This window comes from Loxodonta africana, chromosome 3 (genome assembly GCF_030014295.1).
Source record: "Loxodonta africana isolate mLoxAfr1 chromosome 3, mLoxAfr1.hap2, whole genome shotgun sequence".
Classification (NCBI taxonomy): domain Eukaryota; kingdom Metazoa; phylum Chordata; class Mammalia; order Proboscidea; family Elephantidae; genus Loxodonta; species Loxodonta africana.
The window spans coordinates 8055065-8077947 of NC_087344.1; the positions used below are offsets into that span (position 1 = coordinate 8055065).

At 51.9% G+C, this 22883-nt stretch overlaps 1 long non-coding RNA gene across 1 annotated transcript; it reads right to left on the reverse strand.

Moving 5' to 3' along the window:
- Nucleotides 1–13917: 13917 nt before the first annotated feature.
- On the reverse strand, nt 13918–21999 carry LOC111748435 (uncharacterized). Its single transcript, XR_010321624.1, has 3 exons — nt 21765–21999; nt 17601–17741; nt 13918–15152 (listed from the first exon to the last, which is right to left on the reverse strand). It is a non-coding gene; the product is annotated as an uncharacterized LOC111748435 (long non-coding RNA).
- Between the last annotated feature and the right edge of the window lie 884 nt (nt 22000–22883).

The window sequence follows — 22883 nt, forward strand, 5'->3', positions numbered from 1 at the left end:
TGCACCATCTTCATGGTCGTTGGTCGGCTCGAGTCATGGTTGAGGCATTGGATGAGTCCAACCTCCGGGGCTCGTCTTCCAGCACTATGTTGTACAATGTTCTGTTGTGATGCATAGGGTTTTCACTGGCTGATTTTTGGAAGCTGATTGCTAGGCCTTTCTTCTTAGTTCGTCTCAGTCGGAAAGCTGAAACCTGTCCACCATGGGTGACCCTGCTGGTATTTGACATACCAGTGGCAGAGCTTCCAGCATCACAGCAACACACAAGCCACCACAAGTGGGTGATGGCACTTAGGTTTAGTAGAACCAAAATCTTGCTTGGTCAGACCCACCGACACGCGGCTCCATAGAGACTGCTCCTGTCTGCCCAGGGGGACACTTCCTGTGGGGCCCCATGAGCAGCCCCAGGCCCCAGTAGGTATCTCACAAATGTTTCAGTTCTGGCCGTCCTTGGGCGACTCTGCCCTGAGCTGCCCAGGAAGGCAAATGGAGATAATAGTGGCAGAAGGCTTCTGGGGGCGTGGAGACACAGGACATACAGTCACCCCTCCCTGCCAGACACACAGATACACTCAAAGACACACAACAGAAGGCAAACTCAGACACACAGATACGCTCAAAGATACACAACGAAAGGCAAACTCAGACACACACAGACACAACCGAGACACACATACTCCCAGAGACACATGTCCAGATAAAAGCCCCGAGTCAAATGCAGCCACGTCCACAGACACACACAAGATACTCAGCAAGAGGAAAACTAGACCCACAGAGACACAACCCACCCCACGCAAACACAGGAACCTACATGACAACACACCTCAAGACAAATGCACACACACACAGAGATACACACAAGATACACAGCAAATGGAAAACTCAGACACACACAAATACACACCCCGGAAAAGACACACACGAACACACACCTTGAGATAAATGCAGACACACAGAAACACACACACAGATCCTTACAAAACACACAGCAAAAGAATGACTCAGACACAGACCCCCTTAAACACACACACAAAGACAGACACCCCGGAACACAGGCATACAGAGACACACGTGAACTCACACCTTGAGACAAATGCAGACACACAAGCACACCCAGAGAGACAGGCATAAACCCCCCACCCCAACCCCCAAGCGACTGCAACTGCACGGGAGACAAGAGCACACCCGACCGACCCAGAGCACTGGGGCTCTGCGGACCCTCAATCTAAGCGGAAGGCCCACCCCCAGCCCCCCACCCACGCTTCCAGGGACCAGAACGCCCTCTGAGGCGGTGGCGGACCAAAGGGGGAACTGCAGGCCCAGAGACGGGACTCCGGCTGCAGGAGGGCGGGGCGGGCCGGCGGTGGCTCAGAGCATGGCTCGCGGGCGCCACCAGGCGGACATGGGGGTGGAAGCGCGGCAGCTCGTCCCTGCCCGACCTCTGCCTGTGTGTCCCTGTGTGGGCTTTTTTTTTTTTAATTTTTTATTGTGCTTTAGGTGAACGTTTACAGAGCAAATTCGTTTCCCATTCGATAGTTTGTACATGAAGTATTCCGTGACATTGGTTGCATTCCTCACAGTGTGTCAGCACTCTCCCCGTTTCCGGCCTGGGTTCCCTGCTTCCCTTCTTCCAGGTTTTCTACACATTTCTGACTTCTCGTCTTTGCTTTTGAGCAAATGTTGTCCTTTTGATTTCATATAATTGTTCCAAGGAGCACGTTCCTATTTATTTCATGGGCCTGTCTATGGTTTGGCTGAAAGGTGATCTCCCCGAATGGCTTCAGTTCCAGGTCAGAAGGATGTCTTAGGGCCATAGTCTCGGGGCTTCCTCCAGTCTCTGTCAGACCAATAAGTCTGGTCTCTTTCATGAATTTGATTTTTGTTCTACATTTTTCCCCCACTGTGTCCAGGACCCTCTGTTGTGATTTCAGTCGGAGTGGTGGGTAGTGGAAGCCGGGCACCATCTAGTTCTGGTCTCAGGCTAGTGGAAGCTGCGGTTCATTAGTCCTTTGGACTAATTGTTCCCTTGAGTCTTTGGTTTTCTTCACTGTCCTTTGCTCCAGACAGGAAGAGACCAATTATATCTTAGATGGCCACTCACAATCTCTTAAGACTCCAGTCGACTCTGTTGTCTGTCCCTCCTTATGAGCCTGTCTCTGTTTCTCACAGTCACTCTCTTTTCCTCTCTCTCTGCGTGTCTGTTTCTCTCTCTTTTCTTCTGTCTCTCTCCTCTGTGAGTCTGTGTTTCTCTCTCACCGTCTTTCTTTTCCTTTCTACCGCACTCTCTGCCTCAGTCTGTTTCTGTTATCTGTCTCTTCTCTGCAAGTCTGTCTCTTTTTCACTGTCTTTCTCTGTCTCTGTTCTCTCTTTTCCACCTCCCATCTCAAGAACCGCTTCCACAATAAGTCATAGCAGGGTGGGCATCTCCAGGGACCCCTCCCTGGACACCCCCCTCTCAGGCTGCACCCCGTGTCCCATCCCCCCATTGGCATCTTGGTGCATCTGGCTCCCTGTGGGTGCCTGATAACCAACCCCATGCCCCTCAGCTCCTACACTCTGGTCTTTAGGGAGGGGACCCTGTGCTGGGAGCCCCAAACCACATGACCCTTGCTAGCTCCTTGTCTAGGTCAAGCATGTCCCCTGGGATGGCTGCCTCTGGCTCCCTGAAGGTAAGAAGGAGCAGAGAGGCTACATGGGGGCTGGGGGACAGTGAAGACATGATCCCCCAAGCAAGGAAGGATCTGGAGCCATGATAGTCATCCTTAAACCCTGCAGGAAGGGCTGGGGGTGCCTCCTCTCCACGGCTGAGAACCAGGCATGCATGGCTCCCACAGCCCACATGCTGAAGACCCAGTCACTGACCAGCATGGCCCCAGCCACTGCACTGGCCCCAAATCGCCTACGCTTCTGAGTGCCCAGTCCCTCTGAGGTGCTGCGTCTGTTCCTTCCTCAGAGCCATTGTTCCCTCTCCCGGAACGCTTTTCCCTGCCTTTCACTTCTCATCACCCAGGTATGCCCAGGTCACCTCCACCAGGAAGCCCGTCCCACCAACCTTCTGACTCTGTCTTGGTCCCTGCTGGGTTGCTGGATGCCTATTGAGCAACCAGGCACACAGGAAGTGCCTGGGGAAGTGTTTGCTAGATGGATGAGCTCATAAAAATAGGTTCAAGGGGAGCTCTGGGGTCTGGATTCCCAATTGTGCCTTGCTGGGCGACTGTTACAGACTGAATGGAGTCCCCCAAAATATGTGTTGTAAATCCTAACCCCTATACCTGTGGATGGAATCCCTGGGTGGAGCAAACAGTTATGTGTTTGACCGCTAGCCAAAAAGTGGGTGGTTTAAACCCATCCAGAGGCACCTCAGAAGACTGGCCTGGCAATCTGCTTCCAAAAGGTCACAGCCTTGAAAATCCTATGGAGCAATTCTACTCTGCACACATGGGGTCGCCAGGAGTCAGAATGGACCCCATACCTATGAATGTTATTCCATTTGGGAAGAAGATTTTCTTTGTTGTATTACTGAGACCATACCCATGTAGGGATTGTCTTAAGTCAATCACTTTTGAGATATAAAAGTTGCCAATCAGACACACAGGCAAGGGAGCAGAGATGGGGGGAGACAAGTGCCACGTGGAGATCGCCAAGGAACCCAGGAACAGAAGCTGAAAAGAGACAAGAACTCTGCCCCAGAGCCAGCAGAGAAAGCCTTCCCCTAGAGCTGGTGCCCTGGGTTCGGACTTCCAGCGTCCTAAACTGTGCGAAAATACATTTCTGTTTGTTAAAGCCTCCCTCTTGTGGTATCTCTGTTACAGCAGCACTAGAGAACTAAGATAACGACCTTGGACAAGTGGGCTCCTTGCTGCTCTGTGCCCCATTTTCCCAGTGACGGGTGGGGACATTTTCTGGGCGGCTCATGCAATCTACCCCGCCGTGTCTCATTTCAGCCGAGTCTGTAAATATTTGGCCCACCCTGGCTAGCAGCATGGATGCTGGAAAGCTTCAGTGGCTTTTATGAGCCTCCTCACGTGAGGCCTAACATGCAGTTTCTGGGGCTGCATTCACGGGGCACCCCCAATGGTGTCACAGCTGGTTGGAATGAGGTGGGGACGATGGCGGGACCGGACAACGCCGTGATTTGCTGATGGTGGCTTTTGGCACTTCAGCACACAGCATGCAGCGCCCAGAGGTCAAACTGGGGCCTCTTGTTTGAAAAATCGCTTATGCAACTTTGGAGTCCTTGCGCGGTGCAAACGGTGAACTTGCTCAGCTGTTAACCAAAATGTTGGAGCTTCGAATCCACCGAGAGGTGACTGAAATGAAAGGCCTGGTGATTGACTTCCAAAAATTCAGCCATCGGAAGCCCAGGGGAGCACAGTTCTACCATGTAATACACTGCGTTGCTGTGAGTCGGAGTCAGAGTCGACTCGACAGCAACTGGGCTAAATTCTATGAGTGGTGTCCTTATAAAAAGAGACACAGGGACAGAGACACAAACACAGAGGGAACTCGGGCCATGTGAAGACAGAGGCAGAGATTAGAATGAGGACGCGAGGAGGGACAGAAACCACCCTAGAGCTTGCAGAGAGAGCCTGGCCTGGCCGACACCTTGATTTCAGACTTCTGGCCTCCAGAAGTGCTCTTGCCTTGTTGTTAGATGTTGCTGAGTCAGTTCTGTCTCATAGCGACTCCACATACAACAGAACAAAACACTGCCCTGTCCTATGCCATCCTCACAATTGTCTTCAGTCCATTATTGCAGTCACCGTGTCAATCCATCTCATTGAGGGTCTTCTTCATTTTCACTGACCCTCTGTTTTACCAAGCATGATGTCCTTCTCCAGGGATGGTCCCTCCTGATTACATGTCCAAAGTATGTGAGACAAAGTCTCGCCATCCTCGCTTCCAAGAAGCATTCTGGCTGTACTTTTTCCAATACAGATTTGTTCATTCTTCTGGCAGTCCACCATATATTCAAAATTCTTCGTCAACATCAAAATTCAAAGGCATCAGCTCTTCTTCAGTTTTCCTTATTCATTGTCCAGCTTTCACATGCATATGATGCGATTGAAAACACCATGGCTTGGGTCAGATGTACCTCAGTCCTCAAAGTGACATCTTTGCTTTTCACAACTTTAAAGAGGTCTTTCACAGCAGATTTGCCCAATGCTATTGGTCATTTGATTTCTTGACTGCTGCTTCCATGGCTGTTGATTGTGGATTCAAATAAAATCCTTCACAACTTCAATCTTTTCTTGGTTCATGATGTTGCTCATTGGCCCAGTTGTGAGGATTTTTGTTTTCTTTATGTTGAGGCGCAATCCATACTGAAGGCTGTGGTCTTTGATCTTCATCAGTAAGTGCTTCAAGTCCTCTTCACTTTCAGCAAGCAAGGTCGTGTCATCTGCATAATCCAGGTTGTTAATGAGTCTTCCTCCAATCCTGATGCCCCGTTCTTCTTCATATAGTCCAGCTTCTCAACTTATTTGCTCAGCATACAGACTGAATAAGCACAGTGAAAGGATACAACCTGATGCACGCCTTTCCAGACTTTAAACCACGCAGTACACCCTTGTTATGTCTGAACGACTGCCTCTCGTTCTATGTACAGGTTCCTCATGAGCACAATGAAGTGTTCTGGAATTCCCATTCTTTGCAAAGTTATCTATAATTTGTTGTGATCCACATAATCGAATGCCTTTGCATAGTCAATAAAACACAGGTAAACATCCTTCTGGTATCCTCTGCTTTCAGCCAGGATCCACCTGACATCAGCAATGACATCCCTGGTTCCACGTCCTCTTCTCAATCTGACTTGAACTTCCGGCAGTTCCCTGTCGATATACTGCTGCAGCCGTTTTTGAATTACCTTCAGCAAAACTTTACTTGCTTGTGATATTAATGTTATTATTAGATAATTCCCACACTCGAGAGAATATATTTCTGTTATTTTAAGCCACTCAGCTTGTGGTGCTTTGTTACAGCAGCTCCAGGAGACTGATAACCAAGGGACACATAGCTGATGAAAGAAGTGAGCTGTGAACCCACCCAGCAGGCAACAGACACATGATGGAAAAGACTGAAGTTGTCCAGGATTTCATTTTACTTGGATCCACAATTAACGCCCATGGAAGCAGCAGTCAAGAAATCAAGACGCATTGTATTGGGCAAATCTGCTGCAAAAGACCTCTTTGAAGTGTCAAAAAGCAAAGACGTCACTTTGATGACTAAGGCATGCCTGACCCAAGCCATGGTGTTTTCAATCACTTCATGTGTATGAGAAAGCTGGACAATGAATAAAGACCCAAGAAAAATTGATAGCTTTGAATTATGGTGTTGGGAAGAATATTGAATATACCTTGGACTGCCAAAAGAACAAACAAATCTGTTTTGGAAGAAGTACAGTCGGAATGCTCCTTAGAAGGATGGCGAGACTAGATCTCATATGCCTTGGACATGTTGTCAGGAGGGATCCATCCCTGGAGAAGGACATCAGGCTTGGTAAAGTAGATGGACTGACACAGTGGCTGCAACAATCAGTGCAAACATAACTGTGAGGATGGTGCAGGGCTGGGCAGTGTTTCTTTCTGTTGTACATGGGGAACTGACCCAATGGCACCTAACTACAGCAGCAGGCGAGAGGTCAGATTTAAGGCCTGCATGGCAACCTGTGACCACAGACATCTGCTCTGTCCACTGTGGCACAGGCATGACTGTCCCTCTCCTGGGGCTGCTGGGAGGACTCGGTGGAGCCCCATCCCTCACATCCCCATTCAACAACTTGGTGGCTGTTTTCTGCAATCCAAAAAGCCTGCCTAGAACCTTGTCTTTGAAATTATTTGACTAGGAGGAGTGCTGTTGCAATTTAAGACTGGCAAGTGCCGTGGGCAGGCTGGGGAATTCCTGCAAAGTGAGAGAATTTAACCTAGGAGCTGTTTTGAAATGTAATGAAATCTTTATGAATACAAAATTTAGCAATTGATGGAGTTGACACACTTCTGTGGATGTGGAGACATTTAATAACGTATTAATTCCAATCTTGCAGTTTTCTTTTTTTGTATTTTTAGAGATAATTTCTTTCTTTTTTTCCCCTCTATGTCTCAAAAACGCTTCAGAGTCCCCTGGGAGGCTTGAGCGTCCTAGGCCCTATTCCTGTAGAGCCTCCTAACATCTGCTGACATTTATTAAGCACTGACGGTATGCTAGATGCAATTCTAAGCCTTTTTTTAAAAATGTATATAGTAACTAATTTAATCTTCATAAAGATACTATGATGAGCCCTGGTGGCACAGTGAAGCCCTTGGTGGCTAACTGAAACGTCGGTGGTTTGAACCCACCAGCCACTCCACAGGTAAAAGATGTGGCAGTCAACTTCCATAGATTACAGCCTAGGAAACCCTATGGGGCAGTTCTACTCTGTCCTATAGGGTTGCTATGAGACGGAGTCGACTCAAAGGCAATGGGTTGGTTTTGTTGTAAAGATCCTATATGGGGGCATTGGTGGTTCAGTGGTACAATTGTTGCCTTCCATGCGGGAGACCTGGGTTCAATTCCCCGTCAGTGTACCTCATGCGCAGCCAGCACCCATCTGTCAATGGGGGCTTGCGTGTTGCTATGATGCTAAACAGGCTGCAGAAAAGTCTCCAGACTAAGATTAGGAAGAAAGGCCTGGTGGCCCTATGGATCACAACAGTCTGATCCACAACTTATCACGGGGCTGACGCAGAACTGGGCCGCTTTGTGTTCTGCTGTGTATGCGGTCGCTGTGAGTCAGCTGAGGACAGCAGATAACAATGAGAAAGGGGCTCTTCTCACTCCCCAGGGCACCTGGTGGGACTTGACCAAGTCAAGCAAGATGTTAAGTGGCCACACCGTGCGTGACTTAGGAGGCAACCGCAGGAAGCGCCCCCTAGGGGCAGCTTGGTGGTGGCATGGGCCTAGAGGCCCTGCCTTACCCTCCAAGGTGCTCCTAGCACCAGTACTGCACCCAGGTAGCCATGACGACAAGATCTTAAAACAGGCTTCCACAACTCTGGGCTGCCTGCCGTCACTGCAGCGGAGTCTGGCTTTTATTTCTCGACTGGCAAAGGAGACGAGGCAGCGTGCGGCACAGGGCCCTCGCAGTGTGGAGATGCGTCCTGTCCACCTGTCCTTGGAAATTGGCTCTAGAGACTGCTGATGAGGGAGGAGGGGAAGCTGGAAAGGAAGTGACTGAAGGCAACTAAAAGGCACCGAGGACAGGCAGGCCAGAGCCAGGCTGCCTTCAACGCTCTGGCCTCCTGATGTTCAGATTGCTCTTGTAAGCAAACGCCCCAGCGGGAACACAGGGTACTCTGGGAGAACTGACAATTGTTGGGGGGCCTGTGGGGCAGCTGCCCTAGATACAGAGGGAGGCCCAGTGGGCTCCGGGCAGGTGGCTGTGGATTAACTCTCACTGCACCAAACCTGGCTGTGGGGGCCTCTGGGGAGCCAGGCCCACCCTGCCCTGGGCCCCTCACCTGCCCTCCTTTCCACCTAGAAGCTACCAGGCTTCCCCTACTCATAGGAGGGGACAGCTGGGCCTTTCTTCTGCCTCCCCCCTCCCCTTCAATGTCATCTGAAGAGGAGGACAAGGGCCTCCCCGTGTGGAGGATCCGAGGGCAGCAGGCAGCAGGCCAAGCCTGGCCACCAAGGCGCCTTGTTCTGACAGTATTTGAAGACAACAGTCAGAACCACAATCACACACAAGAGGATTTCAAATAAAAATCTGCATTTCTACGAACATTGGTGGCCTTGGAACTGCTGGGCCAGTGAAAACGAGGGGCTGCCCCTTGGGAGGGAGGGGTTTGTGTGTTTCGGTCACCCATGCTTGGTCTCTGCTGGCAGGGACTGAGCACTGCCCACCACAGGGTCACCGAGGACTGCGGTGGGGCTGGACTGGCCACAGCAGGCTGTGACCACTGCAGGCGCTCTGGGTTCTCGGTCTGCCCTGTGACACTGGCCCCAACCCTCACCTGCCTCTGCAGAGGAGGCCTGGAAGGTGCAGGGACCCGCCTGAGGGTCCCAGGGATGCACAGCCGCACCTAAATGAAAGAGTCCTCAGTTCCAATCTCACTCCCCCGCTTACAGGCTCTATGACTTGGGGCAAATGATTTCACTCCTCTCAGCTTCAGTTTCCACATCTGTAAAGTGGGCATACAAGCACCCCATTTCAGAGGGCAGCCGTGAGAATGCCAGGAGACGACGCAGGTAAAACGTGAGGACGACGTCTGGCTCGCAGTTGGCTCCCAACTAGGGGACACGGCAGCACCAACAACGAACAGGCCTGGGGAGCTATGTTCTGGAATCACCGCAGTACACACGAACAGAGTGCGAACAGTAAATTTTTTTTTTTAATAATTTTTATTGTGCTTTAAGTGGAAGTCTACAAATCAGTCTGTCACATATAAACTTATATACACCTTACTACATACTCCCACTTACTCTCCCCCTAATGAGTCAGCCCACTCCCTCCTTCCAGTTTCTCCTTTCATGACAGTTTGCCAGTTTCTAACCCTCTCTACCCTCCCATCTCCCCTCCAGACAGGAGAGGCCAACACAGTCTCAAGTGTCCACCTGATACAAGTAGCTCACTCCTCATCAGCATCTCTCTCCAACCCATTGTCCAGACCACTCCATGTCTGATAAGTTGTCCTCAGGAATGGTTCCTGTCCTGGGCCAACAGAAGGTTTGGGGACCATGACCTGGGATTCTTCTAGTCTCAGTCAGACCATTAAGTCTGGTCTTTTTATGAGAATTTGGGGTCTGCATCCCACTATTCTCCTGCTCCCTCAGAGGTTCTCTGTTGTGCTCCCTGTCAGGGCAGTCATCGGTTGTGGCCGGGCACCATCTAGTTCTTCTGGTCTCAGGATGATGTAAGTCTCTAGTTCACATGGCCCTTTCTGTCCCTTGGGCTCATAGTTATCGTGTGACCTTGGTGTTCTTCATTCTCCTTTGATCCAGGTGGGTTGAGACCAATTGATGCATCTTAGATGGCCGCTTGTTAGCATTTAAGACCCCAGATGCCACACTTCAAAGTGGGATGCAGAATGTTTTCATAATAGTATTATTTTGCCAATTGACTTAGAAGTCCCCTTAAGCCATAGTCCCCAAACCCCTGCCCTTGCTCCACTGACCTTTGAAGCATTCAGTTTATCCCGGAAACTTCTTTGCTTTTGGTCCAGTCCAGTTGAGCTGACCTTCCCTGTATTGAGTATTGTCCTTCCCTTCACCTAAAGTAGTTCTTATCTACTATCTAATCAGTAAATAACCCTCTCCCACCCTACCTCCCTCCCCCCCTCGTAACCACAAAAGAATGTGTTCTCAGTTTATACTATTTCTCAAGATCTTATAATAGTGGTCTTATACAATATTTGTCCTTTTGCATCTGACTAATTTCACTCAGCATAATGCCTTCCAGGTTCCTCCATGTTCTGAAATGGCGAACAGTAAACTTTTTCTTAATGGAAAATGGAATGCCTCAATAACAGAAATCTGATCTTAAAAGTGGCAAAACAAGAACATATTTATTACGAAAAAAGGGAAGGAGGAAGTGAGTTCACATTGTATTGAGCTACAAGCTGAGGACAGAATTTGCTTGTTTTGAAAAGATCCCACAAGGTCAAGGTGACTGGCTAGCAGATCCGACAGTGTGGCTGCCTACCTGGTAACGCCAGGGAGCACGTGGGGCCTAGTAGCGGCGGGTGAAGTGAGGGTACGGGTAAGGGTGGGGGACACTGCTGCCCCCGTCCTGGCCAGTCAGTCCTCCACCTTCCAGTTTGTCAGCTGCTGCCACGTGGCCCTGGGCATGTCCCCCCTGTGCAAAGCCGCCCCGCCTAGGAACAAAGGCAGAAGGGCCCCTTGAAGCACTCTGCGTTTCTTGGCCACACTGCTGGGTGCCTGCGGCAGCCCCGAGCCAGCACGCTGGGCTTTTTCCAGGTGAGAAACCCCACAAGCACACTATGCATTCCGCGGGCTGGAAAGAGCCATTTGCCCAAGTTGCAGAAAGCCTGCCTCTTCGGGTTGGTTTTCAAAACACACAACCCGGCAAGTTGAACAAACAGGCAAAAGGGGGAGGAAGCAGGATCAGGAACAAAGCCCTCTCATCCTCGGACAACACGCCTTACCCAGACATGCCGCCCCGGCTCGCCACGTGCCCCGGTCCCAAGGGGCCCGATGGGCCTCTCTCACCACCTGGAAGGAAACAGAGTTTGCAGACACTCCCTGCTTGGGACACTGAATAATCCCAGGAGCTTGGCTCTTTGCAGCAGCAGGGCCTGGAGCTCCTGGCCACCCCTCAGAAAGCAGCTGCATGCGTCCGTGGTTGGGGTCAGCTCATTCCTTGCCACCATGGGTGGTCTGAGTGGTCCACACTGCCCTGCCAGGCGCGATCCTGGTGGTCTTCTAGCCGCTGGCTGTGCTCTCCCCAGTCGCGTCCACCCCTTCGCCAGGAGAAACAACAGACACAAAACTGTCCAGATGGGCCTCTGAGGTCATGCCGTCAGAAGGCACCCCCGGCACGCCAGCATCCCTTCCCACAAGGGCGGGAACATGGCTCAGCAGGATGTGGACCAGGAGCTACAGAGAGAAGTGAGCGAAGGATCAGAACAGACTTTTCTCCAAAGATGGACAAGTGGCCGATAAGCACCTGACAACTTGTTTTGACATCCTTAGTCACGCCAACCAAACCAAACCCACTGCTGTGGAGTAGATTCCGGCTCACGGCGACCCCAGGTGTGTCAGGGTACAACTGTGCTGATAGGGTTTTCAGTGGCTAATCCTCTGGAAGCAGATCCCCAGAACTTTCTTCTGAGGTGCCGCTTGGTGGACTGGAACCTGCGACCTTTCAGTCAGCAGCTGAGCATGTTCACTGTTTGCACCACCAAGGGACTCAGTAGTCACTGCTGCTGCCGTGTGCCGCTGAGTCGGTTCTGACTCTCAGGGACCCCATGTGGCGGGGCAGAACTGCCCCAGAGGGTTTGCGTGGCTGTAATCTTTGCGGGAGCAGATCGTCAGGTTCCTTCTCCCACGGGAAATGCAAATCAAAAGCGCAGTGGGATACCATCCCATCCCCACCGGAAACGCTGAACTCAGAAGGCCACAGAGAATGTGGTGACAATGCGGAGAAATTAGAACCCTCACGCACTGGCGGGTGGGAACGCAGAATGATGCCACCGCTGTGGAGAGCAGCCTGGTGGTTCCCGCAACGGTTAAACAGTCACCACGCAAACCACCCACTCCGTGCCTAGGTCTGCTCCCAAGAGGCACGAAAACAGAGGTCTGCCCACGAAAACAGAGGTCCACCCAAAATCTTCCACATGCGTGTTCACACACCCAAAATCTTCCACCTGCGTGTTCACACACCCAAAATCTTCCACCTGCGTGTTCTCACACCCAAAATCTTCCACCTGCGTGTTCACACACCCAAAATCTTCCACCTGCGTGTTCACACACCCAAAATCTTCCACCTGCGTGTTCACACACCCAAAATCTTCCACCTGCGTGTTCACACACCCAAAATCTTCCACCTGCGTGTTCACACACCCAAAATCTTCCACCTGCGTGTTCACACACCCAAAATCTTCCACCTGCGTGTTCACACACCCAAAATCTTCCACCTGCGTGTTCACACACCCAAAATCTTCTACATGCGTGTTCACGGAAGCATTACTAGTAAGAGCCCCAAAGTGCAAACAGCCCAATTACCTACCCACTGATGAAAGCCTAAACAGAATACGGCATTTCTGTGCGTGGAATTTCGGAACTGACTTGATGGCAACGGGTTTGGTTTTGGTTTTTATAGAGAAATAGGGAAACCCTGGCAGTGTAGTGGTTAAGAGCTTCGACTACTAACCGAAAGGTCAGCAGTTCGAATCCACCAGGCGCTCCATGGAAGCCCTATGGGGAAGTTCTAGTCTGTCCCATATGGTCGCCATGAGTCAGAATCAACTTGATGGCAACAGATTTTTCATAGAGAAAGAGAGTCCCAATAGATGCTAACACGTGGATGAACCTTGAAACCATGCTGAGTGAAAAAAGCGAATCACAGAAGGATGAGTATTGTAGGATCCCACGTACATGAAATAACCACAACAGGCAGACAGACAGAAGATTAGCGGTTGCCTAGGGCTAGAGGAAGTGGTCCAGTGGTTAAGGTCTGGGCTGCTAACCAAAAGGTGGGCAGTTCCAACTCACTCAGCAGCTCCACGGGAGAAAGACCCGGTGATCTGTTCCTGTAAAGATTATAGCCTAGGACACCCTGGGGCGCAGTTCTCCTCTGTCACGGGGGTCACTATGAGTCCGAATCCACTCGAGGGCCCCCAACAGCAGAGCTTGGGATGGAAGGACTAAAGTGAAGGGTAAAGGGTGCAAGATTTGTTTTTGGGGTGATGGAAATGTTCTAAAGTCTTTGTGGGATGATGGATGCACAACTCTGTGAGTAAACTAAAAGCCGCTCAGTGGTCCCCTTTCAATAGGTAACCTGTATCCTTTAAACAGGTGAGCTGTAGTGGGTACTCCACCAGCAAAGGCGCCAGGACCTCTTAGCAGAGAGTGGCAAAAGGAGAGCCCAGAGCACCCAAATGGGAGAGCCCGGCACCAGTCAGGACAAGAATCATGCAGAGAGTGGGAGCAGACGTGAGCTGGCCTCAAAGACAGAGCCACGAACAGGCACTTTTGGTCAGCCAAAAAGGGTCGCTATCCTTCTGCGTGCTGACCTTCTGCACGCACTTGTCTCACAGGCGAGGGCCAAGTGGTGCTGCTCCCCCAGCCCTGCCCCCGCTGTGCCTGCACTAGCCTGGGTGCAAGTGACAGCGACCAGCCTTCACTCAGCCTCTTGTCCGGGCCACAGCTCCCCCAGCTGTAGTGGGAGTCTCGGCATGGGGGCCCTCCGTGGCTGTGGTGCTCGTCAGAGTAGTGCTGGAAGGCACAAGGGGGACAGGGGGCACTCTAACCATGGATCCTGAGCAGGCCTCTGGGGAGCTCCAAAGTCACTGCTGCTCTGCTCCCGCCTGGACAGTGACAGGCACTTCTGTGGAGCCCCTGACCCCCAACATCCTGCTCGCTCAAGAGTCTGAGTGTGCCAAAAGCTGTGTCTCCCTCTCGACGTACTCATGGGGACCCATCCGTGGACACCCCTCTGGCCTGCCATTGAGTATTAACAGCCCTGTCCTCTCTGGGGCTCAATGGCCCTGTTTAGGGTCATTAAGAAAACAGTGACCAAGACCTGGCTTTCCTCCATAGCCATATGCCTCCTCCTCTCCAAGGACAAAGGGCACTCCTGGGGGGAGGTGTCTCTCTCTTTACTCTTCATGATGCTGTGTCCTCCGGCCCTCTCAGGATACCCCCTCCCCATCTCCATCACAGACTTTGGGCGGGTCTTTGTGGGGAGGGAAGGCACAGGCCTCGCTCACTACCCAACACCCAGAAGCAAACACAGGAGTATCTACCCCTCCCCAGCCAAGCACAGACGCGGGAACCCAAGAGGCCCAGGCATCAGGAGATCTGCGATGATCTCCTGCGACAATCTTGCAAAAAATACCCCAACAACTGGAAAAGCCACTGTTCTGATGCCTGTCCCCTGCCTTTACTGGGGAGGCCATCCCTTCTCCCCCTTCCCCCATGCCAATGCCCTACACCCAACTCCCAGGGCACCGCAGATGACCAAACTCAGGGGCTGCTTTTGTGGCCTTCATATTCCCAGGGCCCAGTAAAGAGCCAGAAACAGAAGGAACCCCCAAAGCTGGACTGGATAAATACCCATACCTCTCACCAGCTGACTGTGGAGGTACTATTGGGGGGGCTCTGGGGCACCCCTGCAGTACCTGGAGTAAAAGGCATGTTAAGCAGGGGCAACCAATAGATACTTGCAGTTCCTACTGGATATAATTAAGCAACAATGACCCCCATGTACTTGAAAAACACAGACTCAAAAATCAGAGCAATCAAACACCAGCACTTTTAACTGCTGGTCGGAAGGGACATTTCCGTGCCCCTGAGCCCATGACTGAGTGACTGGCTCTCCAGCACACACCACCAAGGACATAGGCCACCCACTAGCACCCCCCACCTGGGAGCGACACCTTGGTTTACTCACCTGCCCAACTCCCTCGCCCATCACTGACCTGGAACCTTCCCTCCTGCAAAAGGGAAACATCTCGTTCAAACAGCGGCAACGGCAAGACGAAGATTTTCAAAGCCGTGCCAATGGGTTTCCCAAGTGGGATGTTATACTCTACCTCAACCTATAATAACTTTAACTTTACTGGCTTGAAAAAAGCTAGCTCGAATCTAAAGGCTTTTTCCTGGGGGCTGGAATGAAGCCAGATCCTAAGAAGGTGGGAATAAGGATTTTACTGAAGTAACATGCCTTAGTGGCGCAGTGGTTAAGAGCTCAGCTGTTAAACCAAAAGGTCGGCAGTTCGAATCCACCAGCCACTCTTTGGAAGCCCTATGGCGCAGTTCTACTCTGTCCTATAAGGTTGTTTTGAGTCAGAGCCGACTCAACGACAACAGGTAACATGCCCAGAAAGGGACCCTGGTGGCGCAACGGTTAAGTGCTTGGCTGCTAACTGAAAGGTCGTCAGTTCAAAACCTCCCAGCAGCTCCACGGGAGAAAGACCTGGCGATCTGCTCCCGTGAAGATTACAGCCTAGGAAACTTTATAGGGCACTTCTACCGTCACATGGAGTTGCCAGGAGTCAGAACTGAGTCCACGGCACACACCATCATCATCATCTTCCCCAGGAAGGTTTCAGAAGCAGAAACCCACACCACAAAGCCTCATCATCTGTGGCCCGGTGACAAAAGTAAAGGGAACAGGGACAAGGAGAAGCCCCAGACAGTCCCTAAGCCATGGTGTGACCTAACCCAGCGACTCACACCAGATCTTAAGATGGCTCCAGCGACAAGGCTGAAACGTGCCGCTTCTCCTCCCACCTCCTGCTCTCCCTCGTCCCAGCTCCCTTAGGGAAGAGCCAGCAAGGACTTCACGGCTCCAGCAAGTGCCACCCAGGGAGCACAACGAGAACCCACAAGACAGAACCCCGGAACTGGAAAACCGAGGGCTGGCTTTACTAAACCAGAAAGAAAAGCCAGATGCCATCGAGGGGACCGTCCTGAAAGCAAGGCCCCCGCCCACCTCCGCCTCTGCCCAGCCTGAGCCCCACAGATAAGCAGCCAGGTTGCGCCTCAGCTTTCCAGGGAAACATTTACAACCCCCAGCAGTAGTAATGCCCACGAAGGCACAGATCCACACCCGCTGGACGTTAGGAACCCTTCCCTCGCTTGCTGCTCTCTCTCTTGCTTCTGGCCTGGGACAGAAGAATGTCGTCTGCACCTCTTAGGCTGTCCTTCCCTCACCTCAAGGACCTGTAAATAATAAACTTTCTTAATATCTTCACTTTGTGCCGCTGTCGCTGAAACTGTGCCTACAATACCCAAACCTTGGTCTCGTCCAGGGACCCCAGCCCCGGGGGCAGATCCCCTCCTGGTGGCCCTCTGCTGTTCTAGCACAGCACCTGGTACACGCCGCCCACCAGGACTGCATGAAGGAGACGCACACTCAAGAACAGCAAGTCCAACTCATGGCAGCCCCACGTGTGTCGGAGCAGAACTGCGCTCCACAGGGTTCTTAACAGCTGAGTGTTCAGAAGCAGATTGTTAGGCTTTTCTTCTGAGGAGCCTCTGGGCGGACTACAGCCTCCAACCTTCCGGTGAGCAGCTGAGTTCTTAACCATTTGTACCACCCAGGGACTCCCTAAACTAGGTATACGTCACATGAAGAAAGGCATCAGCCAAAACCCACCCAGACCCTCGAAAGGCAAAGCCATCCTAACGACCAAGGACGCACTTCTCTGTCATTCTCCCTGCAGCTGACCAGCGCAGGGACCAAAGCCCAAGCCGGACACCTGGACTGCAGCGTGGCCAGCTCTGCCTCTTAGGCAGGCCGCACCCCTTCTCTAAGCCCCCAACAGGAGACACAGCCATGCCCTCCTCAAAGCCCTTCTAGCCCCCAAAACTATGACTCCAGAGGGACTAAGGCTCAGCTGGTGGGGCAGGAAGAGGAAGCACGGCTGTGCAGAGATGATAAAAATGTTCACATCCCCAGGGAGCTGGCCATGCACTGACAAGCGCTCCAACAAGAGCTCACCTGCGGGAGTCAGCCCAGCAGAGACAGGAGAGTCAGGAGGCCTGGACCTGGGGTCCTGTACTGCCGACAACCACCTGCGTGCTCCTGGGCAAATCACACCTCCAAGGCCGTCTCTATGCTTTCAGGGAGGCGAGGAAGGCAGGCTGATGGGCTCTGAAGTGCCCTCCCGCTTGAGAAGCCAAGGACTCTGGTGCTGATTCTGGCACATTGGGCTCGAGTTCTGTGCTTTCTAAATCCCACGTGTAATGGACCAAAGTTACCACCGGTGGACTCTCTAAGTAGTACAGACTTTCAAAGAACAGGTTGAGACCCCTCTCTGCAGCAGGCCAAGGGATGTGAGTGGCCCCGGCTGCAGAGGGAGGACAGAGCCACTCACCTGTCAACCATGTGGTCCTGGTACTGACCTCGGCTGCAGAGGAAGGACAGGGCCACTCACCTGTCGGCCATGTGGTCCTGGTACTGGCCCCGGCTGTGGTGATCAAAGTCGTGAAAGCAGTGCTCTGGCCACGGGAAGTCTGAGCGGTATCTGACCTCCAGCGCTGCCCGTTTTCCTTCTGGCCAGAAGGTGTCATCTCGCCTGTTGTGTTAAAAAAAAAAAAAAATTTTTAATTTTAAAAATAATGTAAATCCCATTTATGAAAAACAAGAAGGAAAAAGGAAAAGCTAGAGGTGGGGAGGAAGTTCTCTCTCCAGCCCCAGTATCATTTGAATGGTCCTGCAGGGCTAATCTCAAAACACTCAATCATTATCTCTTTGATTTGATAAATTAAACCGCAGTCCCTTCTCCCCAGGACCCCCGAGAGGTACTGCACCCGAAGTTCCCATCCCCTAAGGGCCTCTGGCTGGGCTCCTAAGACCAAGTGCGCTCCTTGGCCCTCAGAGCAGGCAAAGTCTCACCAGCAAAGCAGCTCTCCCAGGCAGGCCGCTGGGAGGAGAACAGCCAGGGCAGAGGCTGAGGGGCGGGTGGCCTGTGGGCCTCTCTGGGGCACCGAGGGTGGCTGCAGTGAGTGAGCATGCTGCCTTCTGCCCTCACCGGCCACCCCCTTCACAATGGCAGCCGGACCTCTCCCTCTCTCCCGCCCTGCTCCCTGCCCCTGGTTTATGTGCTTCCATGATGCACACAGAGCCTCCCTCTCAGGAGAGACCACTTCTGTGTCCCAGGTTCACTGGTTATCCGAGTGTTTCCCAAACAGAGCTGACCCTGGAACCTTCGGGGGAGCACCTGGAAACATCTTGTGACAATATTGTGGGACATACTTGGGGGCACAAAGAAGGCAGAGGAGCAGAGCAGGGGAGAGCGCTGGGCCCGGGCCCCCACCCACTCTTGGGTCTCGTGAACTTCAGGCAGCGGGGTCCTGCCTTCCCATGGTGCCAGCCACCCGTACCCCCATACTCCGCTCCATCAGCCCTGGCACTGGAGTCACCTCACAAATGACTTTCATGAGGACCCTGTGGAGCTGAACCAAACTCTCTACAACCAACAAGTTATGCTTTAAGTTTATAAAAAAGCTAATCAAAGACCGCAACTGTATTACATGAAGGGAAAGGACTATTCCCTGAGCCTGAAGAAGACCAACCCAACTCCCCATTCGCACGTGGGAGGTAGAGCTGCTACACACACACACGCACACAGACACACACACGGACATACACTGACACATGGACACACGTATACACACACACAATATACTCAAAAAGACCTATACACACAGATACACTCACACAATACATGCTCATACACATACACACAGTCACACACACACACTACACACTCATGCACACTCACGTTGTTGTTAGGTGCCACACACACTCACGTTGTTGTTAGGTGCCATTGAGTCAGTTCCGACTCAGAAAGACCCTATGTACAATAGAACAAAACACTGCCCCACCCTGAGCCATCCTCACAACCTTGGCTACACTTGAGCCCATTGTTGCAGCCACTGTGTCAATCCATCTCGTTGAGGGTTTTCCTCTTTTTCACTGATCCTCTACTTTACCAAGCATGATGTCCTTGTCTAGGGACTGGTTCCCCCTTGAAAACATGTCCAAAGTATGCGAGAAGAAATATTGCCAACCTCACTTCTAAAGGGCATTCTGGTTGTACTTCTTCCAAAATAGTTTTGTTCCTTCTTTTGGCAGTCCATGGTAGATTCAGTACGCTTCACCAACACCCTAATTCTTCTTAAAAAAAAAAAAAATTCTTCTTAGGGCTTCCTTATTCATTGTTCAGCTTTCACGTGCATATGAGGCAATTCAACCACAATGGCTTGGGTCAGGCACACCTTAGTCCTCAAGGTGACATCTTTGCTTTCCAACACTTTAAAGAGATCTTTTGCAGCAGGTCTGCCCAATGCAATGCGTCTTTTGATTTCTTGACTGCTGCTTCCATGGCTGTTGATTGTGTATCCAAGTAAAATGAAATCTTTGACAACTTCAACCTTTTCTCCATTTATCATGATGTTGCCTATTAGTCCAGTTGTGAGGATTTTTGTTTTATGTTGAGGTGTAATCCATACTGAAGGTTGTGGTCTTTGATCTTCATCAGTAAGTGCTTCAAGTCCTCTTCACTTGCAGCAAGCAAGGTTGTGTCATCTGCATAACACAGGTTGTTAATGAGTCTTCCTCCAGTCCTGATGCTACATTCTTCTTCATACAGTCCAGCTTCTCAGATTATTTGCTCAGCACACAGATTGAATAAATATGGTGAAAGGATACAACCCTGATGCACACCTTTCCTGACTTTAAACCACATAGTATCCTCTTGTTCTGTCTGAATGACAGGCTCTTGATCTGTGTACAAGTTCCTCATGAGAACAATTAAGTGTTCTGGAACTTCCATTCTTCACAATGTTAGCCATAATTTGTTATGATCCACACAGTCGAATACCTTTGCATAGTCAATAAAACGCAGGTAAACATCCTTCTGGTATTCTCTGCTTTCAGCCAGGATCCATCTGACATCAGCAATGATATCCCTGGTTCCATGTCCTCTTCTGAACGTGGCCTGAATTTCTGGCAGTTCCTTGTCGACATACTGCTTCAGCCATTTTTGAACGATCTTCAGCAAAATTTTACTTGCGTGTGATATTAATGATATTGTTTGATAATTTCTCTATTTGGTCGGATCACCTTTCTTTGGAATAGTCACTTGGCCAGGAAGCTGTCTTCCACATTTCTTGGCACAGACAAGTGAGCACCTCCAGCGCTGCATCCGTTTGTTGAAACATCTCAGTTGATATCTTGTCAATTCCTGGAGCCTTGTTTTTCGCCAATGCCTTCAGAGCAGCTTGGACTTCTTCCTTCAGTACCATCAGTTTTTGATCATGTGCTACTTCCTGAAATGACTGAACGTCTACCAGTTTTTTTCGGTATAGTGACTCTGTGTATGCCTTCCTTCTCCTTTTGATGCTTCCTGCATCATTCAGTATTTTGCCCATAGGATCCTTCACTATCGGAACACACACACCCACACATACACAGACAGGTACACACACTCACACAGACACATACACACACATACACTCATACTACAAAAGACACATACTCTCACTCTTGCACACACACAATGACATTTTCACACGCTCACCACACTCTCACACATGTACAGACTCACACACTCATATACACATACACACAACCACACACACTCATTCTTGCCCATGCACACAATGACACACACACACTCACACACACACAGGACCCTGGCCCCACTCCTCCATCGCAGGCACTGGCCAGCACCTAGGTAAGGTCTTATAACTTCTCGCCACTCAAAGGTGGCTTCGGGATGTCGCATGACCGATCCTCAGCTCGCACTGCCCTCCCCACAGAGAGTCCAGGCCCACAGCCAAGCGCCCCACCTCCTCCACACCCAGCCACGACCACCTGGCTGCACCAGACACCCCTCCCTCCCACCCACGTTCTCCAGGTGCCCCATCGGGTCCCCATCCAGAGCCCTGGGCTCTGCCCTCAGGGTTTGGGAGGCGTCCACTCAGGAGAAGACATGAGAGCCACAACACAGGGACTCCCCACTGCACAACTCACAAGACACCGTGGTTCTGAGAGCAGGCGTGGGACCCCGCCTCACAGGCACAGAAACCACAGGCAGCGCCTTCTCGGGGACCCCTCAGAGAGGCCACTGATGGCCCTGGATACAACGGCGCCTGGCGGCAGTACAGCCAGGCCAGTTCAAAGCCGGCTCCAGCACCAGCCACGCGGACAGACTGGCCTTAGGCCTATTCCTTCCCGGCCCCTCCAAGGAGGAAGATGCTAATTAACCATGGCCAACCAGGAAACGGCGGTAACAGCCAACCAGTCATCTACACCGATGCTGCCCAGCACAGCCTGGGAACACCTGGGTCCTCTCAGCTCCTCCAGCATGACCTGGGCCACCTGCCCCTTTGGGTCACGGGTGCCTGGCCATCTGCAGCAGAGACCGGCCAAGGAGACCCCCACAGTGCCCTCTGCACCAATGCCACAGCCCAGGGCCTGGGATAGACTGATCAGCTCCCCAAAGTGGCCACACGAGAGGCTGTCCGGCCATCCATCCGTCCGTCCAGCCATCCAAGTGGGGGCACAGCCCACCTGTTAGGGGCACACTTACCCCTGCCCTCAGCAGCTTGCGCTGGAACTCGAAGGTGGGGTTGTTGAAGGTCAGTTTCTCACAACGGAGGTGGCTGACTGGCGAGTTGCCCTCCAGGTTCAGGTACAGGTCATAGGTGAAGCACACCTTCCTTGGCTCCTCCTTCAACAAGGGAAACAGGAAGTCAGGTAAGGGGCGGGCAGGAGGCCAAGGGGGCAGAGGGAGCTGCAGTCTGCGGGTCCTCCTCTCTGCACCATTGCCCTTCCCCTCCGGCCCTTCCCACTTCTCTCTGTGTGCCGCTTGTCTCCTGCTCTGTCACTAAAACCAAATCTACTCACTCTTTGCAGAGGACTGGGCGACATGGAAGGAGCCCTGATGGCAAAACAGTTAAGTGCTCGGCTGCTAACTGAAAGGTCGGTGGTTCAAACCTACCTGGCATCTCCCTGGGGGAAAGAGCTGGCGATCTGCTCCTGTAAAGATTACAGCTTAGGAAACCCTATGGGGCAGTTCTACTCCATCACATGGGGTCGCTATGAGTTGAAATCAACTTGACGACACCCAACAACAACAGGCAAGGGGGTGCTCAGTGACCAAGGAGGGGTCCCCACAATCACATCCTCAGACAGGTCCTGGGTGGACACAGTCCCATCAAGGGTGTGCAGAGCCAAGTGCCAAGTGCTGAGCAAAGTCCTGGCACCACCCCTTCCATCCTCCCAGCAGCCCTGTGACAAATGGAGAAACGGAGGCTCAGAGACGTGCGGCTTCCAGGTGGCTGTGCCGCACCAGAGGCCAGGCTCATAAGCCCATGCCCTAATACCTCGATCCCCTGCCCCCATCCCTGGAAGGGCCCATGTGGAGGGTAACACAGGGCCCGCAAGCAGTGGTTGGGAGTGTTACGGGAACACGGAGCACATTTCCTCAGCACTGTTCTCAGGAGGCCTCGCCTATGCTGGTGCAGCTCCTCACCTGACGTTGATGGCCAGGCTTCCGTCCTGCTCCCTCTGGGCACGGTGTGGCCCAGCCTGGCATGGCGCAGGCACCTGGTACAGCTGCTGGACAGAGGAGGGGTGAACTGAGAAGTGGTAGCTTCATGAGAAAGTGACAGAGAGGGGCGCTACGTCCACAGCAAAGACAGGGGGC